Source organism: Ursus maritimus, unplaced genomic scaffold (assembly GCF_017311325.1).
Source record: "Ursus maritimus isolate PB19 unplaced genomic scaffold, ASM1731132v1 scaffold_12, whole genome shotgun sequence".
Lineage (NCBI taxonomy): Eukaryota > Metazoa > Chordata > Mammalia > Carnivora > Ursidae > Ursus > Ursus maritimus.
In genome coordinates, this window is record NW_024423564.1 from 3,414,317 (window position 1) to 3,430,235 (window position 15,919).

General features: G+C 44.6%; 1 long non-coding RNA gene and 1 other non-coding gene across 2 annotated transcripts; one reads left to right on the plus strand and one right to left on the minus strand.

The window, feature by feature from the left end:
• The first annotated feature begins 8,489 nt into the window (after positions 1–8,489).
• Positions 8,490–8,653, plus strand: LOC121102139. Its single transcript, XR_005834231.1, has one exon. It is a non-coding gene; the product is annotated as a U1 spliceosomal RNA (small nuclear RNA).
• Positions 8,654–10,463: 1,810 nt separating this feature from the next.
• LOC103678414 lies at positions 10,464–15,883 on the minus strand. The gene is made up of 3 exons (XR_572676.2): positions 15,749–15,883; positions 14,887–15,011; positions 10,464–10,933 (listed from the first exon to the last, which is right to left on the minus strand). It is a non-coding gene; the product is annotated as an uncharacterized LOC103678414 (long non-coding RNA).
• Between the last annotated feature and the right edge of the window lie 36 nt (positions 15,884–15,919).

Here is a 15,919-nt window from a genome sequence, read left to right on the forward strand (position 1 = left end):
AAACCTTGGATCTTTTCCACCTTCCATTTTTTCCCCTCCATTTTGCCTGATTTTGTGGGCCTGGGCCTGGGCTTAAATATACGTGTAACTAAGGAAAGCAATGTCAATGCAAAAGACACGATATTCATACCATGAAATTGATAGTGCTTATTCCAAAATGTACTTTCACTTCCCATTATGTAGCCAGATTAAGTGAACACAACCTGATTACTAAGTCTTGTATTAGTCTGCTTGGGCTGCAGTAACAAGATACCACAGGCTGGTGGCTTAAACAACAGACACTTATTTTCTCATGGTTTCGGAGGCCAGGAAACCAGAGTTGGCTTCTGATGGGACTTCTTTCTGGCATTTGGAGAAGGCTGCCCTCTTACTGTGCCCTTGAATGGCCTTTTCTCTGTGCATGGAGAGAGATCTCTGGTGTCTCTTCCTCTTCTTATATGGACACCCGTTCTATTAGATTCGGGCCCTGTTCTTTTTTTTTTTTTTTTTAAAGATTTTATTTATTTATTTGACAGAGACAGAGACAGCCAGCGAGAGAGGGAACACAAGCAGGGGGAGTGGGAGAGGAAGAAGCAGGCTCATAGCAGAGGAGCCTGATGTGGGGCTCGATCCCACAACGCCGGGATCACGCCCTGAGCCGAAGGCAGACGCTTAACCGCTGTGCTACCCAGGCGCCCCGGGGCCCTGTTCTTATTACCCCATTTAACCATAATTACCTCCTTAAAGGGCCTACCTCCAAAAACAGTCACATTGAGGGTTAGGGCTTCAACATATGAATTCAGGGTGAGGGTGGGCAACACAAGCCAGTCCATAACACCAAACAACAGGGACAGTCCTATGATTCTTCACCTGTCAGATCCAATGGCACTGGCTTGGTGATGGGGCGAAGTGTTAGGAAGGCTGCTGATATTGCTGGTTCCGTGATTAGAAGAGCACACATGAGCTGGAAGGCATGGCCATACAGAAAAGAGCGTAGGTCAAACAATAGAGCAAAAGGCTGCAGGGACAGGAAGCAAAAGTTTTGCTAGGATCACTAGAGGTACTAGTGAATGGTACCACTCCTCTTTCTACCCTTTGATGGCTGGACCCATGAATCCTGGCTATGGGAGAGACAGCACCACGTACTGAATGCCAGTTCAGAGCATCACAGCCTCCTGAAGAATCTCGCTCAGCCCTTCAAGGTATTGCAAGCCAGCTGGCACTGTAACTGAGTCTTCAGAAGGCCGTTCCACTGGTGTCTCACGCCAGCTGCTTCCGGATGGTGAGGATCATAGTAGGACTGGTGAATTCCACAAGCGTGGCCTCACTGCTGCACTTTATATTCTGTGAAGTGACTTCCATGAGCAGAGGTGTATTAGTCGGCTTGGGCTGTCAGCACAAAACACCATAGACAGGTGGCTTAAACAACAATTTATTTTTTCACGGTTCTGGAAGCTAGAAGTCCAACATCATGGTGTTAGGTTTTGGGTGAAGACACTCTTCCTGAGCTGCCTTTTCTCTGTGTCCTCATATGGCCTTTCCTCTCTGCATAGGTGCACGCACGCGTGCACACACACACCCAGAGAAAGCTAGCTCTGGTGTCTCTTCCTCTTCTTATAAGGACACCAGTCCTATTGGATTAGGGCCCCACCGGACCTCATACAACCTTAGTTACGACTTAAAGGCCCTGTCTCCAAGCAGTCACACTGGGAGTTGGGCATGCACATATGAATTGGTGGTCGGGGAGGCACAATTCAGTTCGTAACCAGAAACAGTGCTGTGTGGAATGCTATCTGGGTGGATAAGGCATTCTGCAAGTGCATGGACAGTAGTTTTGGCAGAAGCATCGTGTGCAGGGAAGGTAAATCTGTGTTCAGTCTATTCCGGTAAGAACAAAAGACTGTGCCATCCATGGTGGAGATGGCCCAATAGAATTGATCGGCCACCAGGTAGCTGGCTGATCCCCTGGGCAATGGTGTTGTATAGGTGACTGAGTGTTGGTCTGTGCTCCTGGCAGACTGGGCACTCAGCAGCAGCTGTAGGCAGGTCAGCCTTGGTGAGTAGAGGTCCATGTTGCTGAACCTATGCATGACCTCCATCCCTGTCACCACAGCCACTTTGTTCATGAGCCCATTGGGTGATGACAGGGTGCGTAGCTGGGGAAAGAAGTTGACTGGTATCCACAGAACAGGTCTTCTTATCCACATGATTATTAAAATCCTCATGTTTACACTCATTCTGAGAAGTCTATCCATATACTTCCTTGTCACCGATTTTCCAAACATGTCCCTTCTGAGTAAAATGAACCACCAGGTATACTACTCAGAGTTCCACCCACTGGGAGGGTTGCCCTTCACCGCTGTCCTTCGGGGCTGTCCCAGAAAGCAGCTGTTGGGCTATGGCTGTCCACTTTTGGGTGGTGCCTGCATATCGTGCGGAACCAACTGTAAACGAGGCTCCAGTCCTCTCTTTCCGTGTAAATTGTAGGGAACTCCCCGTGAGGCCCTGGGTGTGAGAGAGGGTAGTGTGGCAGGAATGGGGACTGTGGGCATTTGTGCCAGTTCTTCATGTAACTTCCTTGTACCTTCAGGGCCTACTTGGGCCCTATTTCGTACGTACCATTTTTATCTGATGATGGAGTAAGCCAGTCTCATTATACTTGTCAGTTTGACAAAAATGTTCAAAGGTATCATATACATAGTCCCCCAAGTCCCTGCCTTTTCTCCGGGCTTGAGTAGGAGCATCCAAGGACATTTTGCACATCTCTACGGCCACGTCATGCCGTGGGCTATCAGTGCTGTTGTTACTACTGGAAATAGAGTTATTCGTGTCTTTAAATCCAATCAGATCAGGGGCGCCTGGGTGGCACAGCGGTTGGGCGTCTGCCTTCGGCTCAGGGCGTGATCCCGGCGTTATGGGATCGAGCCCCACATCAGGCTCCTCCGCTATGAGCCTGCTTCTTCCTCTCCCACTCCCCCTGCTTGTGTTCCCTCTCTCCCTGGCTGTCTCTCTCTGTCAAATAAATAAATAAAATCTTTAAAAATAAATAAATAAATCCAATCAGGTCAGAGAGCCAATTCCAGAAACCACAGAACCAATTAAAAGACAGTCTGAAGATTGTGCTCCTCTAGAGCAACTCCTGGCACCAGAAGGGCTTATGGGACTGTGGAGGCTTGATGAGTCCAGTCTGGTGAGGTACACGGTGGGCTGGAGACTCAGACAAGAGTTGGAGTTGGTGTCTAAAGGCAGTCTGCTGGCAGAGGTCCTTCTTGCTCGTTCTATTAAAGTCTTTGACTGGATGAGACCCAGCTGCAGTACGGGGAGTACTCCGCTTTCCTTAAAGTCCACTGATTGAAATGTTATTCTCATCCAAAAAACTCCTTCACAGAAACATCCAGACTACTCTTGGACCAAATATCTGGGCACCACGGCCCAGCCAGGTTGACACATGAAATTAACCATCACAGTATATAATTTTCAAGGTGCATAAAATCAAAGGCAAGGAGAACATCTTGAAAGAAGCCTGAGGAAAAAAAAACATCTTATCTACAGAATAACAAGAATTAGTATTACATCAGAATTCTCTTCAGAAACCAGACAAGCAAGAAGAGAGTGCAGTGAAATATTTAAAGTGTTGTAAGAAAATCCCCACCAACTAGAATTCTGTATCCTGTAGAAGTGTCCTTCAAAAGTGAAGGAGAAATAAAGATACTCAGACAAACAAAAATCGGGGAAATTGTTGCCAGTAAATCTGCCTTACAAGAAATGTTAAAAGAAGTTCTGCAGAGAAGAAAATGACATAGGTTAGAAACTCATATCTGCATAAAGAAAGGAAGAACACTAGAAAGAATAGAATGAGAAAGAATAAATGAAAATAAAGTGAGAAAGAATAAATGAAAATAAATAAAATCCTTTATTTTACTTATTGTTATTTGATCTAACAGATAACAATTTGTTCAAAATGATAATATAGCAAAAATATATTAGATGATTAGAGCTGTGGAGAAATTAAATGAACGGACAGCATTATAAGGGACAGTAGAGGGAATTGGGAATGCTCTGTTATGAGGACCTGCGCTACCTGTGAAGCATTATAGTGTTATTTGCAAGTTGACTTAGATTACCTAAATTACATTTGAAATTTGCAAACTACAGGGCAGTCACTAAAACATTTTAAAAGAAACATAATTGATATTCTAAGAGATAAGAAAACAGAATCATGTAAGATGCTCACTTAAAACCAGAGAAGGTGGAAAAAGAATAGAAGGAAAAAGGAACAGTGAACAAAGGCGATGAATAAAACCAGTTATAAATATGGTAGATATGAATTCAACTATATCAATAATCACTTTAAATATGAACGGTCTAAATACATCAATTAAAAAACAGAGACCATCAGAGTGGTAAACAAGACCCAACTGTATGTTGTCTATCAGAAACTTACTTTAGGGCGCCTGGGTGTGTCGTCAGTTAAGTGTCTGCCTTTGGCTCAGGTCATGATCCCAGGGTCCTGGGATCAGGTCCAGTTCTGTGCCTTTCTCCCTGCTCAGCGGGGAGTCTGTTTCTCCCTCTACCCCTCCCCCCCCCGTTCCTGATCTCTCTCTCTCGCGCTCTCTCTCTCAAATAAGAAAAAGAAAAAGAAACTTTAAATATAAAGACACAGATAAAAGTAAAGAGATAGAGAAAGGTAGACCATACTGATATTAATCAAAAGAAAACTGGAGTGGTTATATTAATTTCAGTCAGAATATACTTCAGAGCAAGAAAAATTCTAAGGAATGAAAAGTGGCATTATATAAAGGGGTCAGTTACCTAGAAGGTATAACAATACTCGATGAGTAAGTGCCTAACAGCAGAACATCAGAATATGAGGCAAAAACTGATAGAACTGTAAGGAGAAATAAACAAATTCACAATGAGAGTTGGAGATTTCAGCCTCCCTCTATCGGTAATTGAAAAATCCAGCGGGCAGAAACTCAGTGAGGATGTAACTGAACTGAACAGCACCCTCGATCAAGTGGATCGAATGGACATTTCTATGTAACTTCACCCAACAACAATAGAATACACATTCTTTTCAAGCTTACATGGAACATTCACCAAGATAGGCCACATTCTGGACCATAAATCACATCTCAATAAATTTAAAAGAATAGAAATACAAGGCACGCTCTCAGGCCACAATGGAATGAGACTGAAAATCAATAACAGAAAGATAGCTGGAAAACCCCAAATTTGGACATTATACAACACACTTTGAATAATACATGGGTCAAAGAAAAATTCTCAAGAGAAATTAGTTGTTTTGAGCTAAATGAAAATGAAAATACAACTTATAAAAATGTGTGGGATTGGGGCACCTGGGTGGCTCAGTTGGTTAAGTGTCTGCCTCCAGCTCAGGTCATGATCCTGGGGTCCTTGGATGGACCTGCTCCCTCTCCCTCTGCCCCTGCCCCCCACTGGTGCATGCTCGCTCTCGCTCTCTCTCTCACTTTGTTTAAAAACAAAATCTTTTTAAAAAATGTGTGGGATGGGGGCGCCTGGGTGGCACAGGGGTTAAGCGTCTGCCTTCGGCTCAGGGCGTGATCCCGGCGTTACGGGATCGAGCCCCACATCAGGCTCCTCCACTATGAGCCTGCTTCTTCCTCTCCCACTCCCCCTGCTTGTGTTCCCTCTCTCGCTGGCTGTCTCTATCTCTGTCAAATAAATAAATAAAATCTTTTTTAAAAAATGCGTGGGATGTAGCAAGAGTAGTGCTTACAGGGAAATTTATAGCATTGCATGCATGTGTTAGCAAAGAAAGATCTAAAATAAATAAGCTTCCGCTTTTGGAAATTCAAAAAAGAAGAACAAATTAAATTCAAAGTAAGATGAGAAGAAAGAATAAAAATTAGAGCAAACATCAATAAGATTAAAAACAGGAATTAATAGAGGAAAATCAATGAAATCAAAAGCTAGTTCTTTGGAATGATGAATAAAATTGATGAACCTCTAGCCAGACCAAACAAGAAATAGAGAAGATACCAATTACTAATACCAGAAATGAAAGAAGGACCCTCAGTACTGGTTGCATGGACGTTAAATTCTAAGGGACTATAAGGAACAACTGCTCACAAATTTTGTAACTTAAGTGAAATGAACCAAATCCTTGAAAGACACAATTTACCAAAACTCACACAAGGAGAAATTGATCATCTATATAGGCCTAACTTGAACCAGCAATTAATAAACTTCTGAAAACAAAACCACACTTAGTTTCACTGGTGAATTCTACCAAACATTTAAGGAAATGATACCAATTCTCTACAATATCTTTCAGAAAATAGAAGACAAAAAAAACTTCCTCACTCCTATGAGGCAAACTTTACCCTAATACCTGTTTAAAAACTGAATTCAACCAAGTACATTTGAAGATCCAGTTAGCTTTAGTACTAAATTCATGAATAGGGCAGCATTCCATCTAGCAAGTAGAAGGGAGCTCCATGAGTTGAAACAAGTTTTTCAAGGAGAGAGGGCATTAAAGAAGGGAAAGGGGTGGGGGAGAGGAGGAGGAGGAGGGAATTTATTAACAAGGAATGTATTGTTTAGGCAGGGGAGAACAAGGGGTCTATCAGGAAATTTCCTAGTATTGACCAGGAACTGCATGTTGACTGGTTTAATGTTACATTCCTGAGGGGACAGTGGTGAAACTTCAGTTAGTTTAGGTATTAAGTCCTCCTCATTTACTGACTTGGGGTCTTAACCTAAGTGACGCCATTCTTGGTCTATGGCTTTCTTTTTAACGATGCCCCTTCTTTTGATCAAACACAGTTTAACTGAGAGATTGATCTCAGTTACGGCTTTATAGTTCTCTATAGCTTCCGTTGATCCGTTCTTTGACATTCACAGGTTTTCGTTTAACCTCTTTGATATTCACAGGTTAACTTCAATTAGAGTTGGAGGATGACGTCAAGACCATTTCCCAGAAACCAAAGTAAAAGCAAGGAGGTAAAAACAGACATTTAGTTCAGGAAAGTGGATGAGCTCAGGAGGTCCAAACATGAATTGTAACCAAACTAACATGATTTCCCTCCTTGGTGAGTCACAGGTAGAGACTACACCAGGTGTTCTTTGTTACACAAAGGAAACTTTATTTGCTGCAAATAAAGGAGATCACGGGGTATAAATTCCAAAGCCTTGACTCCTTAAGTAGGGGTGAGTGGGTTCGTTTTACTTCGGGTTAGGATGAATATTCAGAAAAGGGAGTTTGGTCTTCGCCTGTAAAGGCAGACGTAAGGTTGCACCCCCATTAGAAAACAAGCCTGTAAGTGCTTCTAATGTTACGTTAATGAAGGGGGTGCTCCTCCCAGGGCAGAGACTAACATTTTAACCAAGCAGAGGTAACTGGCAAGGGGAAGGGGGCTATGGGCCTGCTGAGTGGGGTCGTGGGCTCCTTATCTCTGGTAAGGAATGCGGGGTCTTGCTTACTTTTGAAAAGGTACTGGGCGTTTTACCACTGATTTATTGTCTCTGATATGGTCAGGCTATTTCCTAGCCTGGCAGAGACTGTTTTCGCACTCTTTTCTTAACTACTGAAGGTTTTGCATTTCTTTGTAATTGACACCTCCTAGGAAGTTCTTCGAGAAGTGTGCTTAGGCGAGTAGAGAAGTAGGGCATCACAGATCACGCAAAATGACTTCTCTTGTGTCACGAAAGCTACGTTTAGGCTTTTTCTGGGGACCCTTAACTCTTTATGCTTTCAGAATAACGTGTGTTCCAGAAAGGGACTAGAAAAAGAAAACTCAAAACTTTCCCACATCTAAGGGTTGAAGATGAATGAAATGTTCCATGAATGAAACTGAAGTTTCAAGAATGGAATAGATTTCGCCACCAGTTGTAATGCTTAATGAATTTTAATAGAGGTAGACGACAGTGCTACAATCACAAAGATAACTGGATTGGAAAGGAACGCGTTTCCTTTGTATTCCTAAATGTTCTACTCTCCACTCTGAAAGGCATTATTTGAAGAAAGGTACAGAGGCGTCAGCAGATGGCCAGCCAGGCTCCCCGCAGGCCAAAAGGGCAGAACCCGCGCCCGCCGCCGCCGCCGCGGGGGGCGGGGGGGCGGGGGGGGGCGGGCGCGGGGTTGGGAGGGAAAGAGGGAGAGGCAGACGTCACTTCCCCCACGGCCACCCGCAGGCTGGTTGGCGGGCTGAAAGTCTCGGGAGAAGTGAGGAGAGGACGAGGGCAAGGGCGGGGCATGGGCCGGAGGGAAGGGCCACTTCCATGACGTCACTGGTAGGGCGTGTCCTATGTAAATATGGCAGCGCAGGGGCTGCTGCCTCGGCCCCCGCCGCCTAAATACAATCTGATCCGCGTGCGGCGGGAAGGAGTGCGGTGGTGTCGTTGGAAGCTGCGCGTGGCGTATGTGTGTAAGGCGTAGGGAGGCTCAGGGTGTCCGGGAGGCAAGTGAGCGTGTGTGTAACAGGGTAATGCGTGTGAGGGTGGTATGGGGCGGAGGGGCGCCTGTCATACTTACCTGGCAGGGGAGATACCATGATCACGCAGGTGGTTTTCCCAGGGCGAGGCTCGTCCATTGCACTTCGGATGTGTTGACCTCTGCGATTTCCCCAAATGTGGGAAACTCGACTGCGTAATTTGTGGTAGTGGGGGACTGCGTTCGCGCTTTCCCCTGGTAATTTGTGTTGAACGATAGATTCTTCTTAAAGCTAGAGGGTTTTGATTATAGTAGAATTATTTTGTAGTATTTAATGTTTTGTGTGTGTGAAACGTTATTCAGCTCCCTGCTCATTGTGGATGTTTTGTTTATATTAGCCAGTGGAGTTTACATTATGGTAGTGTCATTGTAATTCGAGATTCTTGGTATTAGTGGTGAATAGTGTTTGTGCTCCTAAAAAAACCAAGAAGTTTTATGTAGACCTTGTTTTATTACGTTTTTTTCGCTTGTTTTGCGGAGTTCCTTTTTTACCGGTAGATCGTGTAACATTTAACGCGAGAAAGAAATTATAGGTAACTACTGTTTTTTGGAGAACTTGCATTTTTTCAGAATGCTTTGTCTTTTTAATTTGGTTTTACTTGCTGGTAACTGTATTTCTTTAGAGGTTTCCATATTTGCTTTCTTAAGAATATCCCAGAAACATCCTGGGATTTTAGTAATAAGAGGGGTTTGTATAGGATAGGGTTCAACAAAGCTTAGTGGAATCCTGGGCAGACCTTCGCAGGATAAAGTGGGACAGTGAACCCCATAAAAAAGAATAGACGTAGAACTTGCTTCAGTCTTAGCCTTAAAGAAAAGAGTGTCCACCTGGTACTGTCAAGAAGTTATATGTCCAGCAGGCCCAATGAACAGGGAACCACCCAAGAAAGAGGGCAGGAGTTGTTGCTGCAAGCCTACCTTCTGCCACATGCTCTTAAAATAAGCCAGTTGATGAATTGCATGCCCTTCTCAGGGTCTAGAAGAATATGGCAGCTACTTCCATTTCCACCTTTCAAATCGAGCTGTGAAGCTAAGGCAGAACTATGCAGGGATAGGAATTCTGGGAAATGTGCTTCCAGTTTAGGAATGAAAGTGGACACAAATCCACCACAGCAGGTCTGTGGACTCGATGTCTGTGTGGTGGTATATACCTCCTGCTCCTTTTAAAACCATTCTTAACTCTCAAATAAAGACAATAGGAAAATCATGCTTTCTTCAAACAATGAAAACATGCCAGCCCTTTCCCCCCAAAAATTGCCTGATGTTTCTTCCTCTTCCAGTTGAATCACATTCATTCCCCCCTTTGATATCCTAACCTAAATACTTAGATTAAAAGTTGACTACTATCAACACATGTTAGCTGGTGGTGGGATGGAAGAGGAAAGAGAAAAATATTGGTTAATACATACACAAAAATATTCATGTCAAAATAAGGAAGAAATACTCATTTTTTATTACAGTCATCACTTCAGCAACAGTCACTGGTATTTGTAACTGTCTTCTTCACTATTCATTCCACATTTCCTTTGCCCTCAGCAAGCACCACACCTCAATGTTAGCAGGTATCTTGCCTGGTGGAGTGATCCATAAACGCTCCTTCGCAAGGTCTCTGGACCATTCTCTGTCTTGCCTGTACTGGATTGTTGCAATTTTCCATTGACTTTTAATCAGAGTGCAGCGAGTTCCGAAGGGTCTTCCGAGGGCTTTCCTGCATTCCTCAAATACTCCTCCTTACTTCCATTGCGTAGAACAGCCCAGTTTTCCCTTATGGTCAGGATCAATCACCCCACTCAGTAAAGTAACCTTCTTTACCTGTTGACCCGCTGCCCTGAGGATCCCCAAATGGCCAGGTGGCAGTCTCGATGCCCACTTTATTATTATTATTTTTTAAGATTTTATTTATTTATTTGACAGAGATAGAGACAGCCAGCGAGAGAGGGAACACAAGCAGGGGGAGTGGGAGAGGAAGAAGCAGGCTCACAGCAGAGGAGCCTGATGTGGGGCTCGATCCCAGCACGCCGGGATCACGCCCTGAGCCGAAGGCAGACGCTTAACCGCTGTGCCACCCAGGCGCCCCTCGATGCCCACTTTAATACAGCCATTATTGCACCTGTTGCTGAAAGCACTTCTCTCTCGGGAACTAAGACTTTGCATCAACTGATACCAAAGTTACAGAGATGGGTGGGAAGCAAAATGTTCACTAGTATATCCCTAGGGCTAATAGAGGAGCCACTCCCGTTTCTACCACTTGGTTCCCAAACCTGCAAGAAACAGCACCATATATTGTTTGCTAATTTAGAGTATATGCCATCCTGTGAAATATTATCCAGCTCCTCGAAGAATTGTCATCCAGCTGGCACTGAAACTGAATATTCAAAAACACGTTCTGTCCCATCAGGTTAGCTACTTCAGGGGAAAACCAGTGAGTGAGCATGAGCCCAGGGCAACTGTCAAATGAGTTCTTGGTCAGCAGCAATGCTGTATGGAATTCCATGATACAGAAGAGGTATTCCGGAAGTACGCACAGATGGTTGTTTTAGCAGAACGATTGTAGGCAGAGAAGACAAAACCATAAAAAAAGTGAGTATCTATTCCAGTGAGAATAACATTGTTGCCCCTCCCACGGTGCAGAGATCCTGTGTGATCAGCCTGCCGTCCTGTGGTTGACTGACACCTTCCCTTCTTGCCAACGGGGGACTGGTATTATATCACAGGCTGAGATGTTCTTTGCTGTTGGCTTTTGGGCACTCAGTAGTGGTTATAGCCAGGTTAGCCATGGTGAATGGAACCCATGTTGCTGAAACCATCCATAATCTGCATCTCTGCTTGTTTGTGGGCCCATTGCGCAGCCCTAGAATTCCCATTTGTTTTTTTTTTAAAGATTGTATTTATTTATTTGAAAGAGAGAGAGAGCATGAGTGGAGGGGAGGGGCAGAGGCAGAGGGAGAAGCAGGCTCCCTGCTCAGAGAGCCTGATGCGGGACTCGATCCCCGGACCCTGGTATCATGACCTGAGCCAAAGGCAGATGCTCAACCAACTGAGCCACCCACACACCCCTTAGAATTCCCATTTGATTATTTTTTATGATTTTCATTTTCTGTGTGTGTGTGAAATTCTTTATTAGAACACAGAACAGGGGCACCAGGGTGGCATAGTCGGTTAAGTGTTGAACTGGGTTTCAGCTCAGGTCGCGATCTCAGGATTGTTAAATCAAGCCCTGTGAAGGGCTTGGCGCTCAGCACAGAGTCGGCTTGAGAATTTCTCTCCCTCTCCCTCTCCCCCTCCTGCTGGTGCTCTCTCTCTCTCAAAATAAATAAATCTTAAAAAAAAACCCAAAAAACCCAGGACACTCAATGATATTGTATATTCTTTTTATTTCATGTATATTATTTATATATATAATTATATAAAATATACATATATAATGTGTTATATATATGTGAGATATATATATAATATATTGTATATATATCTGCTAAAATTAATATCCTGGGAGTTGGTTTCTCTTGACTGCTATTTTTTTTGAAGATTTTATTTATTTATTTGAGAGAGCGAGAACAGAGAGAGAAAAAAAGCACATGCAGGAGTGGTGTAGAGGGAGAAGCAGACTCCCTGCTGAGCAGGGAGCCTGACGCAGGGCTCGGGCCCAGGACCCTGTGCGTGATCATGACCCGAGTTGAAAGCAGACGCTTAACCAACTGAACCACCCAGGCACCCCTATTTTTTTAAGTGTGAATTAAATGGGCCTCAGTTGTTTGTTTGTCTAGTACTCTATTGTTTATAGCACACTTTGAATGATACATTGTAGAGACTCCAGATTCTGATATCTTCCTCCAAAGAGTGTCAATATTTGTTCTACTAACCCATGACCTCGAATTTGTGTAGCACTGGATTTATGTTTTCTTTAGGTGATCTTTGGAAAATCCAAGGTGTTTCCCAAAGCTCTCTAGCTTGGTGTGACTCAACCAGGAAACCCGGCTCCTCTGCTAATCTTATCAGGGCTTGGTTTTGTATCTGTTAGGGAGGGTCAAGAGTAAGCCTTCCACTAAGGTGTGGTTTTCACATTTCTGGAGTATCAGCTGAATGCTCAGAGTGGTAGATTGTTAACAAGCCCTGAATCCTAATGTTGCCAGCACTGATCTCTAGGATGTATTCTGTTTTCCATCTTGTGGCATCTGTCATCTAGTAAGCCTTGGATAGTAGCTCTCTGAGTATGGGCAGCCCTACAGTCAGCAAGTGACCTGCAGGGGACCCAATGTGGACTTCTGAAAACTGGCATCCTGACTCTTTTCTCCTTTCTGATGCTCTGCTCTGAAGATTCCCATTGCTTCCGCTGCCCTAATTTTGATCTGTGCCTCCGCAGCTCAGTGTGAACACCGTATTCTGCTGGGATTCCAGCTTGCCGTACCCTCATCAGATCATTTCCCCAACCCTCTCTCAGGGAATCACAGTCTTTTGCCACCTCTGTCCAGTGTCTGAAAACAGGTGCTTCACATATTTTGTCCATTTTTATGGTTGTTTGAAGCAAGAAGACTAATCCGGTGGTATTACTGTGTTTTGGTTGTGAGTAGAAGCCCTGAATTCTTGCCAGTACATTTAAGGTTAAGGTGCCTAAAATGGCTGGCTCAGTTGGTGGACCATGAGACTCTTGATCTCGGGGTTGTAAGTTCAAGTCCCAAGTTGGGTGTAGAGATTATTTACAAATAAAATCTTAACATAAAAATAAAGCATTCTAGGGGTGCCTGGCTGGCTCATTCATTAGAGCATGTGACTCTTGTGTAAGTTCAAGCCCCATGTTGGGTGTAGAGGCTTATTTGAAAAAGAATGAAATTTAAAAAAAAAATAAAGTGCTTTCAAAAATTTGTTAAAAAGATAAAATGAAGGATTTTACATAGATTACTAATTTCTATTTTATTAAATCCTTGTTTTATTTATTTATTCATTTATTTTTAAAGATTTTATTTATTTATTTATTTATTTATTTATTTGTCAGAGAGAGACCGCGTGCACAAGCAGGGGGAGCAGCAGGCAGAAGGAGAAGCAGGATCCTGTTGAGCGAGCCCTGGGATTCTGACCTGAGCCACAGGCAGCCGCTTAACTGACTGAGCCACCCGGGGGTCCCTAGATTACTGATTTCTAAATAATTTGAATACTATTTCCCACATTTACAAATGATCTAGGCGAAGGGTTTTGTTTTTACTTTAACAAGTAGGAAGAAGGATCTGGGAGTGCTGGACTCACTTTCAGCACGGTGACCCCACAGCGCCACAAGGAGGTCTGAGCTAAGTGTCCTGTTCTCCGGGCATATTCCCGTGGTTGAACTTGACGAGTGGCAGGATATGCCACCCCAAAATATGCCACTTTGACGTAACGATTGTTTTGAGCTAAGGGCACTTAAAAAACAGCAGGTGCAAGAAGAGTGCTCTGACCTCCCCTTTCCTTCCTGAAAGCAGGAGCTAAAACTCCCATGTGAAAGATGCCCTCCTCATACCAGGAGGAAAGAAACATTCCTGCCGTGTGAGATAGGAAGTCAGGGCCCAGAGAAATCTGTACAGACCTTGTTAAAGTAAGTTATATCTTCCCTTAATCTTCCCATATATTTTGCTTTTTCACAATTAGTATAAAAACACGCAGGCCTACCCACTTCTTTGGATTTTCATTTTCCTATTGGACCTCCCATGTTCGTGTAAAAATCAATGTGCTTCTCTCCTATTAACCTGTCCTATGTCACCTTAATTCTCAGGCCCATTTGGAGTCCCTAAGACGGTACAGCTAAAGTTTTGCCTTACCTACAGACTCTCCTAGGACAACAAAAGAGAGGATTAGCAAAAGGACAACTGTAAGATGCCTGGTCCTAGTAGAAGGAACTTTGTGTAGGCCTAGTAGACCTAGTAGAAAATGCCAGAATTCCCAGAATCAGATGGGTGGAAGAGTGAGAAGCTGCTTTGAAAGACAAAGGTTGATGGGAGGCCCAGAAAGACTAGCTGTCCTTACTGGGGACCAGTCCCTGGAACGTATCTCTTTCCTCCCGTTCCCCAATTCCGTAGCTCTTGTTCTGAATCTTCCTTCCCATTCTCTTCCCCACCAGCACTCCTCGATGCACCGGGTCTTTTCTCCCAAGCATGCAGATTTTAAACCTTTTTTCTACTGAGGACTCCTTTGTGATCTGCTGAAACCTGCACATGCTTCTTGGAATAAGGCTTTTAAAGATTTATGTATTTGGGGGGGGGGGCGGAGGGAGAAAGAATGTTAAGCAGACTCCAGGCTGAGCCCCCAGAGCCACACCAGGCTCAGTCTCACCACACTGAGATCATGACCTGAGCCGAAATCAAGAGTCCCAGTCTTCACCAACTGATCCACCCAAGCGCCCCAGGAATAAGGCTTTTAATGTGTATAATAGAACATTTAAAATTACAAACGAAATCAGTTACCTTCAAATCCAGTTGTCTTTGTGCCTTTTCCCGTGGTTCGATAGCAGCAGAGGGAATGAGGTAGCATCTGAGCTGAGCCTCTGACCTTATGCAACCAACCTCCCCTGCCCCGACTCAAGACGATCCTAGAGTTGGGGTGGTAAAGAATAAGTATCATGGGTTGTGCCAGTCTCAGAGAAAGTGAATCAACTGGACATCATTATTCTTTACCGTCCGAACTGAAAAAAAGTAGTGGCTCCTGGGAGCCGAGATCCAAGGGGAAGGGACCGCGCGCCCCCTCGTGGCCACCGTGGGGATTCCCCACGGCTCCGGCCACGGCGGGTCCCCAGTCCGAAGAGAACCAAATAAAATGCACTGGACGCTGGGCGATGCTCAAGACCTTAAAACGAGAAGTCGTGAGCGCTACAAACTGAGCTAGCAAGACGACGAAAAGTAGATGCGCTTCTTTTTCCCCTAGCAGATTGGAACCGTTGCCCAAATAGTGAATATCTGAGCCAACACCCCGGCGTGTGCTGATCAGGAAATAGGTTTGTAGAGAGTTCGATGATTTCCTCTGGCCCACAGCTGATTGGCACTAAATCACAATCCCGGCCTAGGATCTTCCTACTTCTGAGCTCAAGGAGGGACCCGCGTACTGGATAGAACGTGCTGCGCGGAGACGTGGTCCGGCTGAGAGAGCAACTCCAGCCCCCTCTCCCCCACCCCGTGCCCCGCGCCCCGCGCCCCGCGCCCGGCTCCGGGCCTTTTAGAAGGGCCTCTCCCGGTGCTAGTTTCCACCCAGACTGAACTCAGACTTCCATGGAAAGGACGTCTAGGATGAAAGGATTTTCAATCCATCTCAAGGGGTCCCACCGAGACTTACCACGGATCCTCAGCTCCTTAGCCCTGTTACTGGAATTTCCCAACCCTCCACGACAGTCGTGGGCACTTTTGTCCAAGTTCTTTAAGCACAGGTGAAAGTTGACGTGAAGCCAAGTACATTTTCTGTGCCCCAGCCCCGCGAAGTTCTCCACCTCTTCTTTGGGGGCTGTTG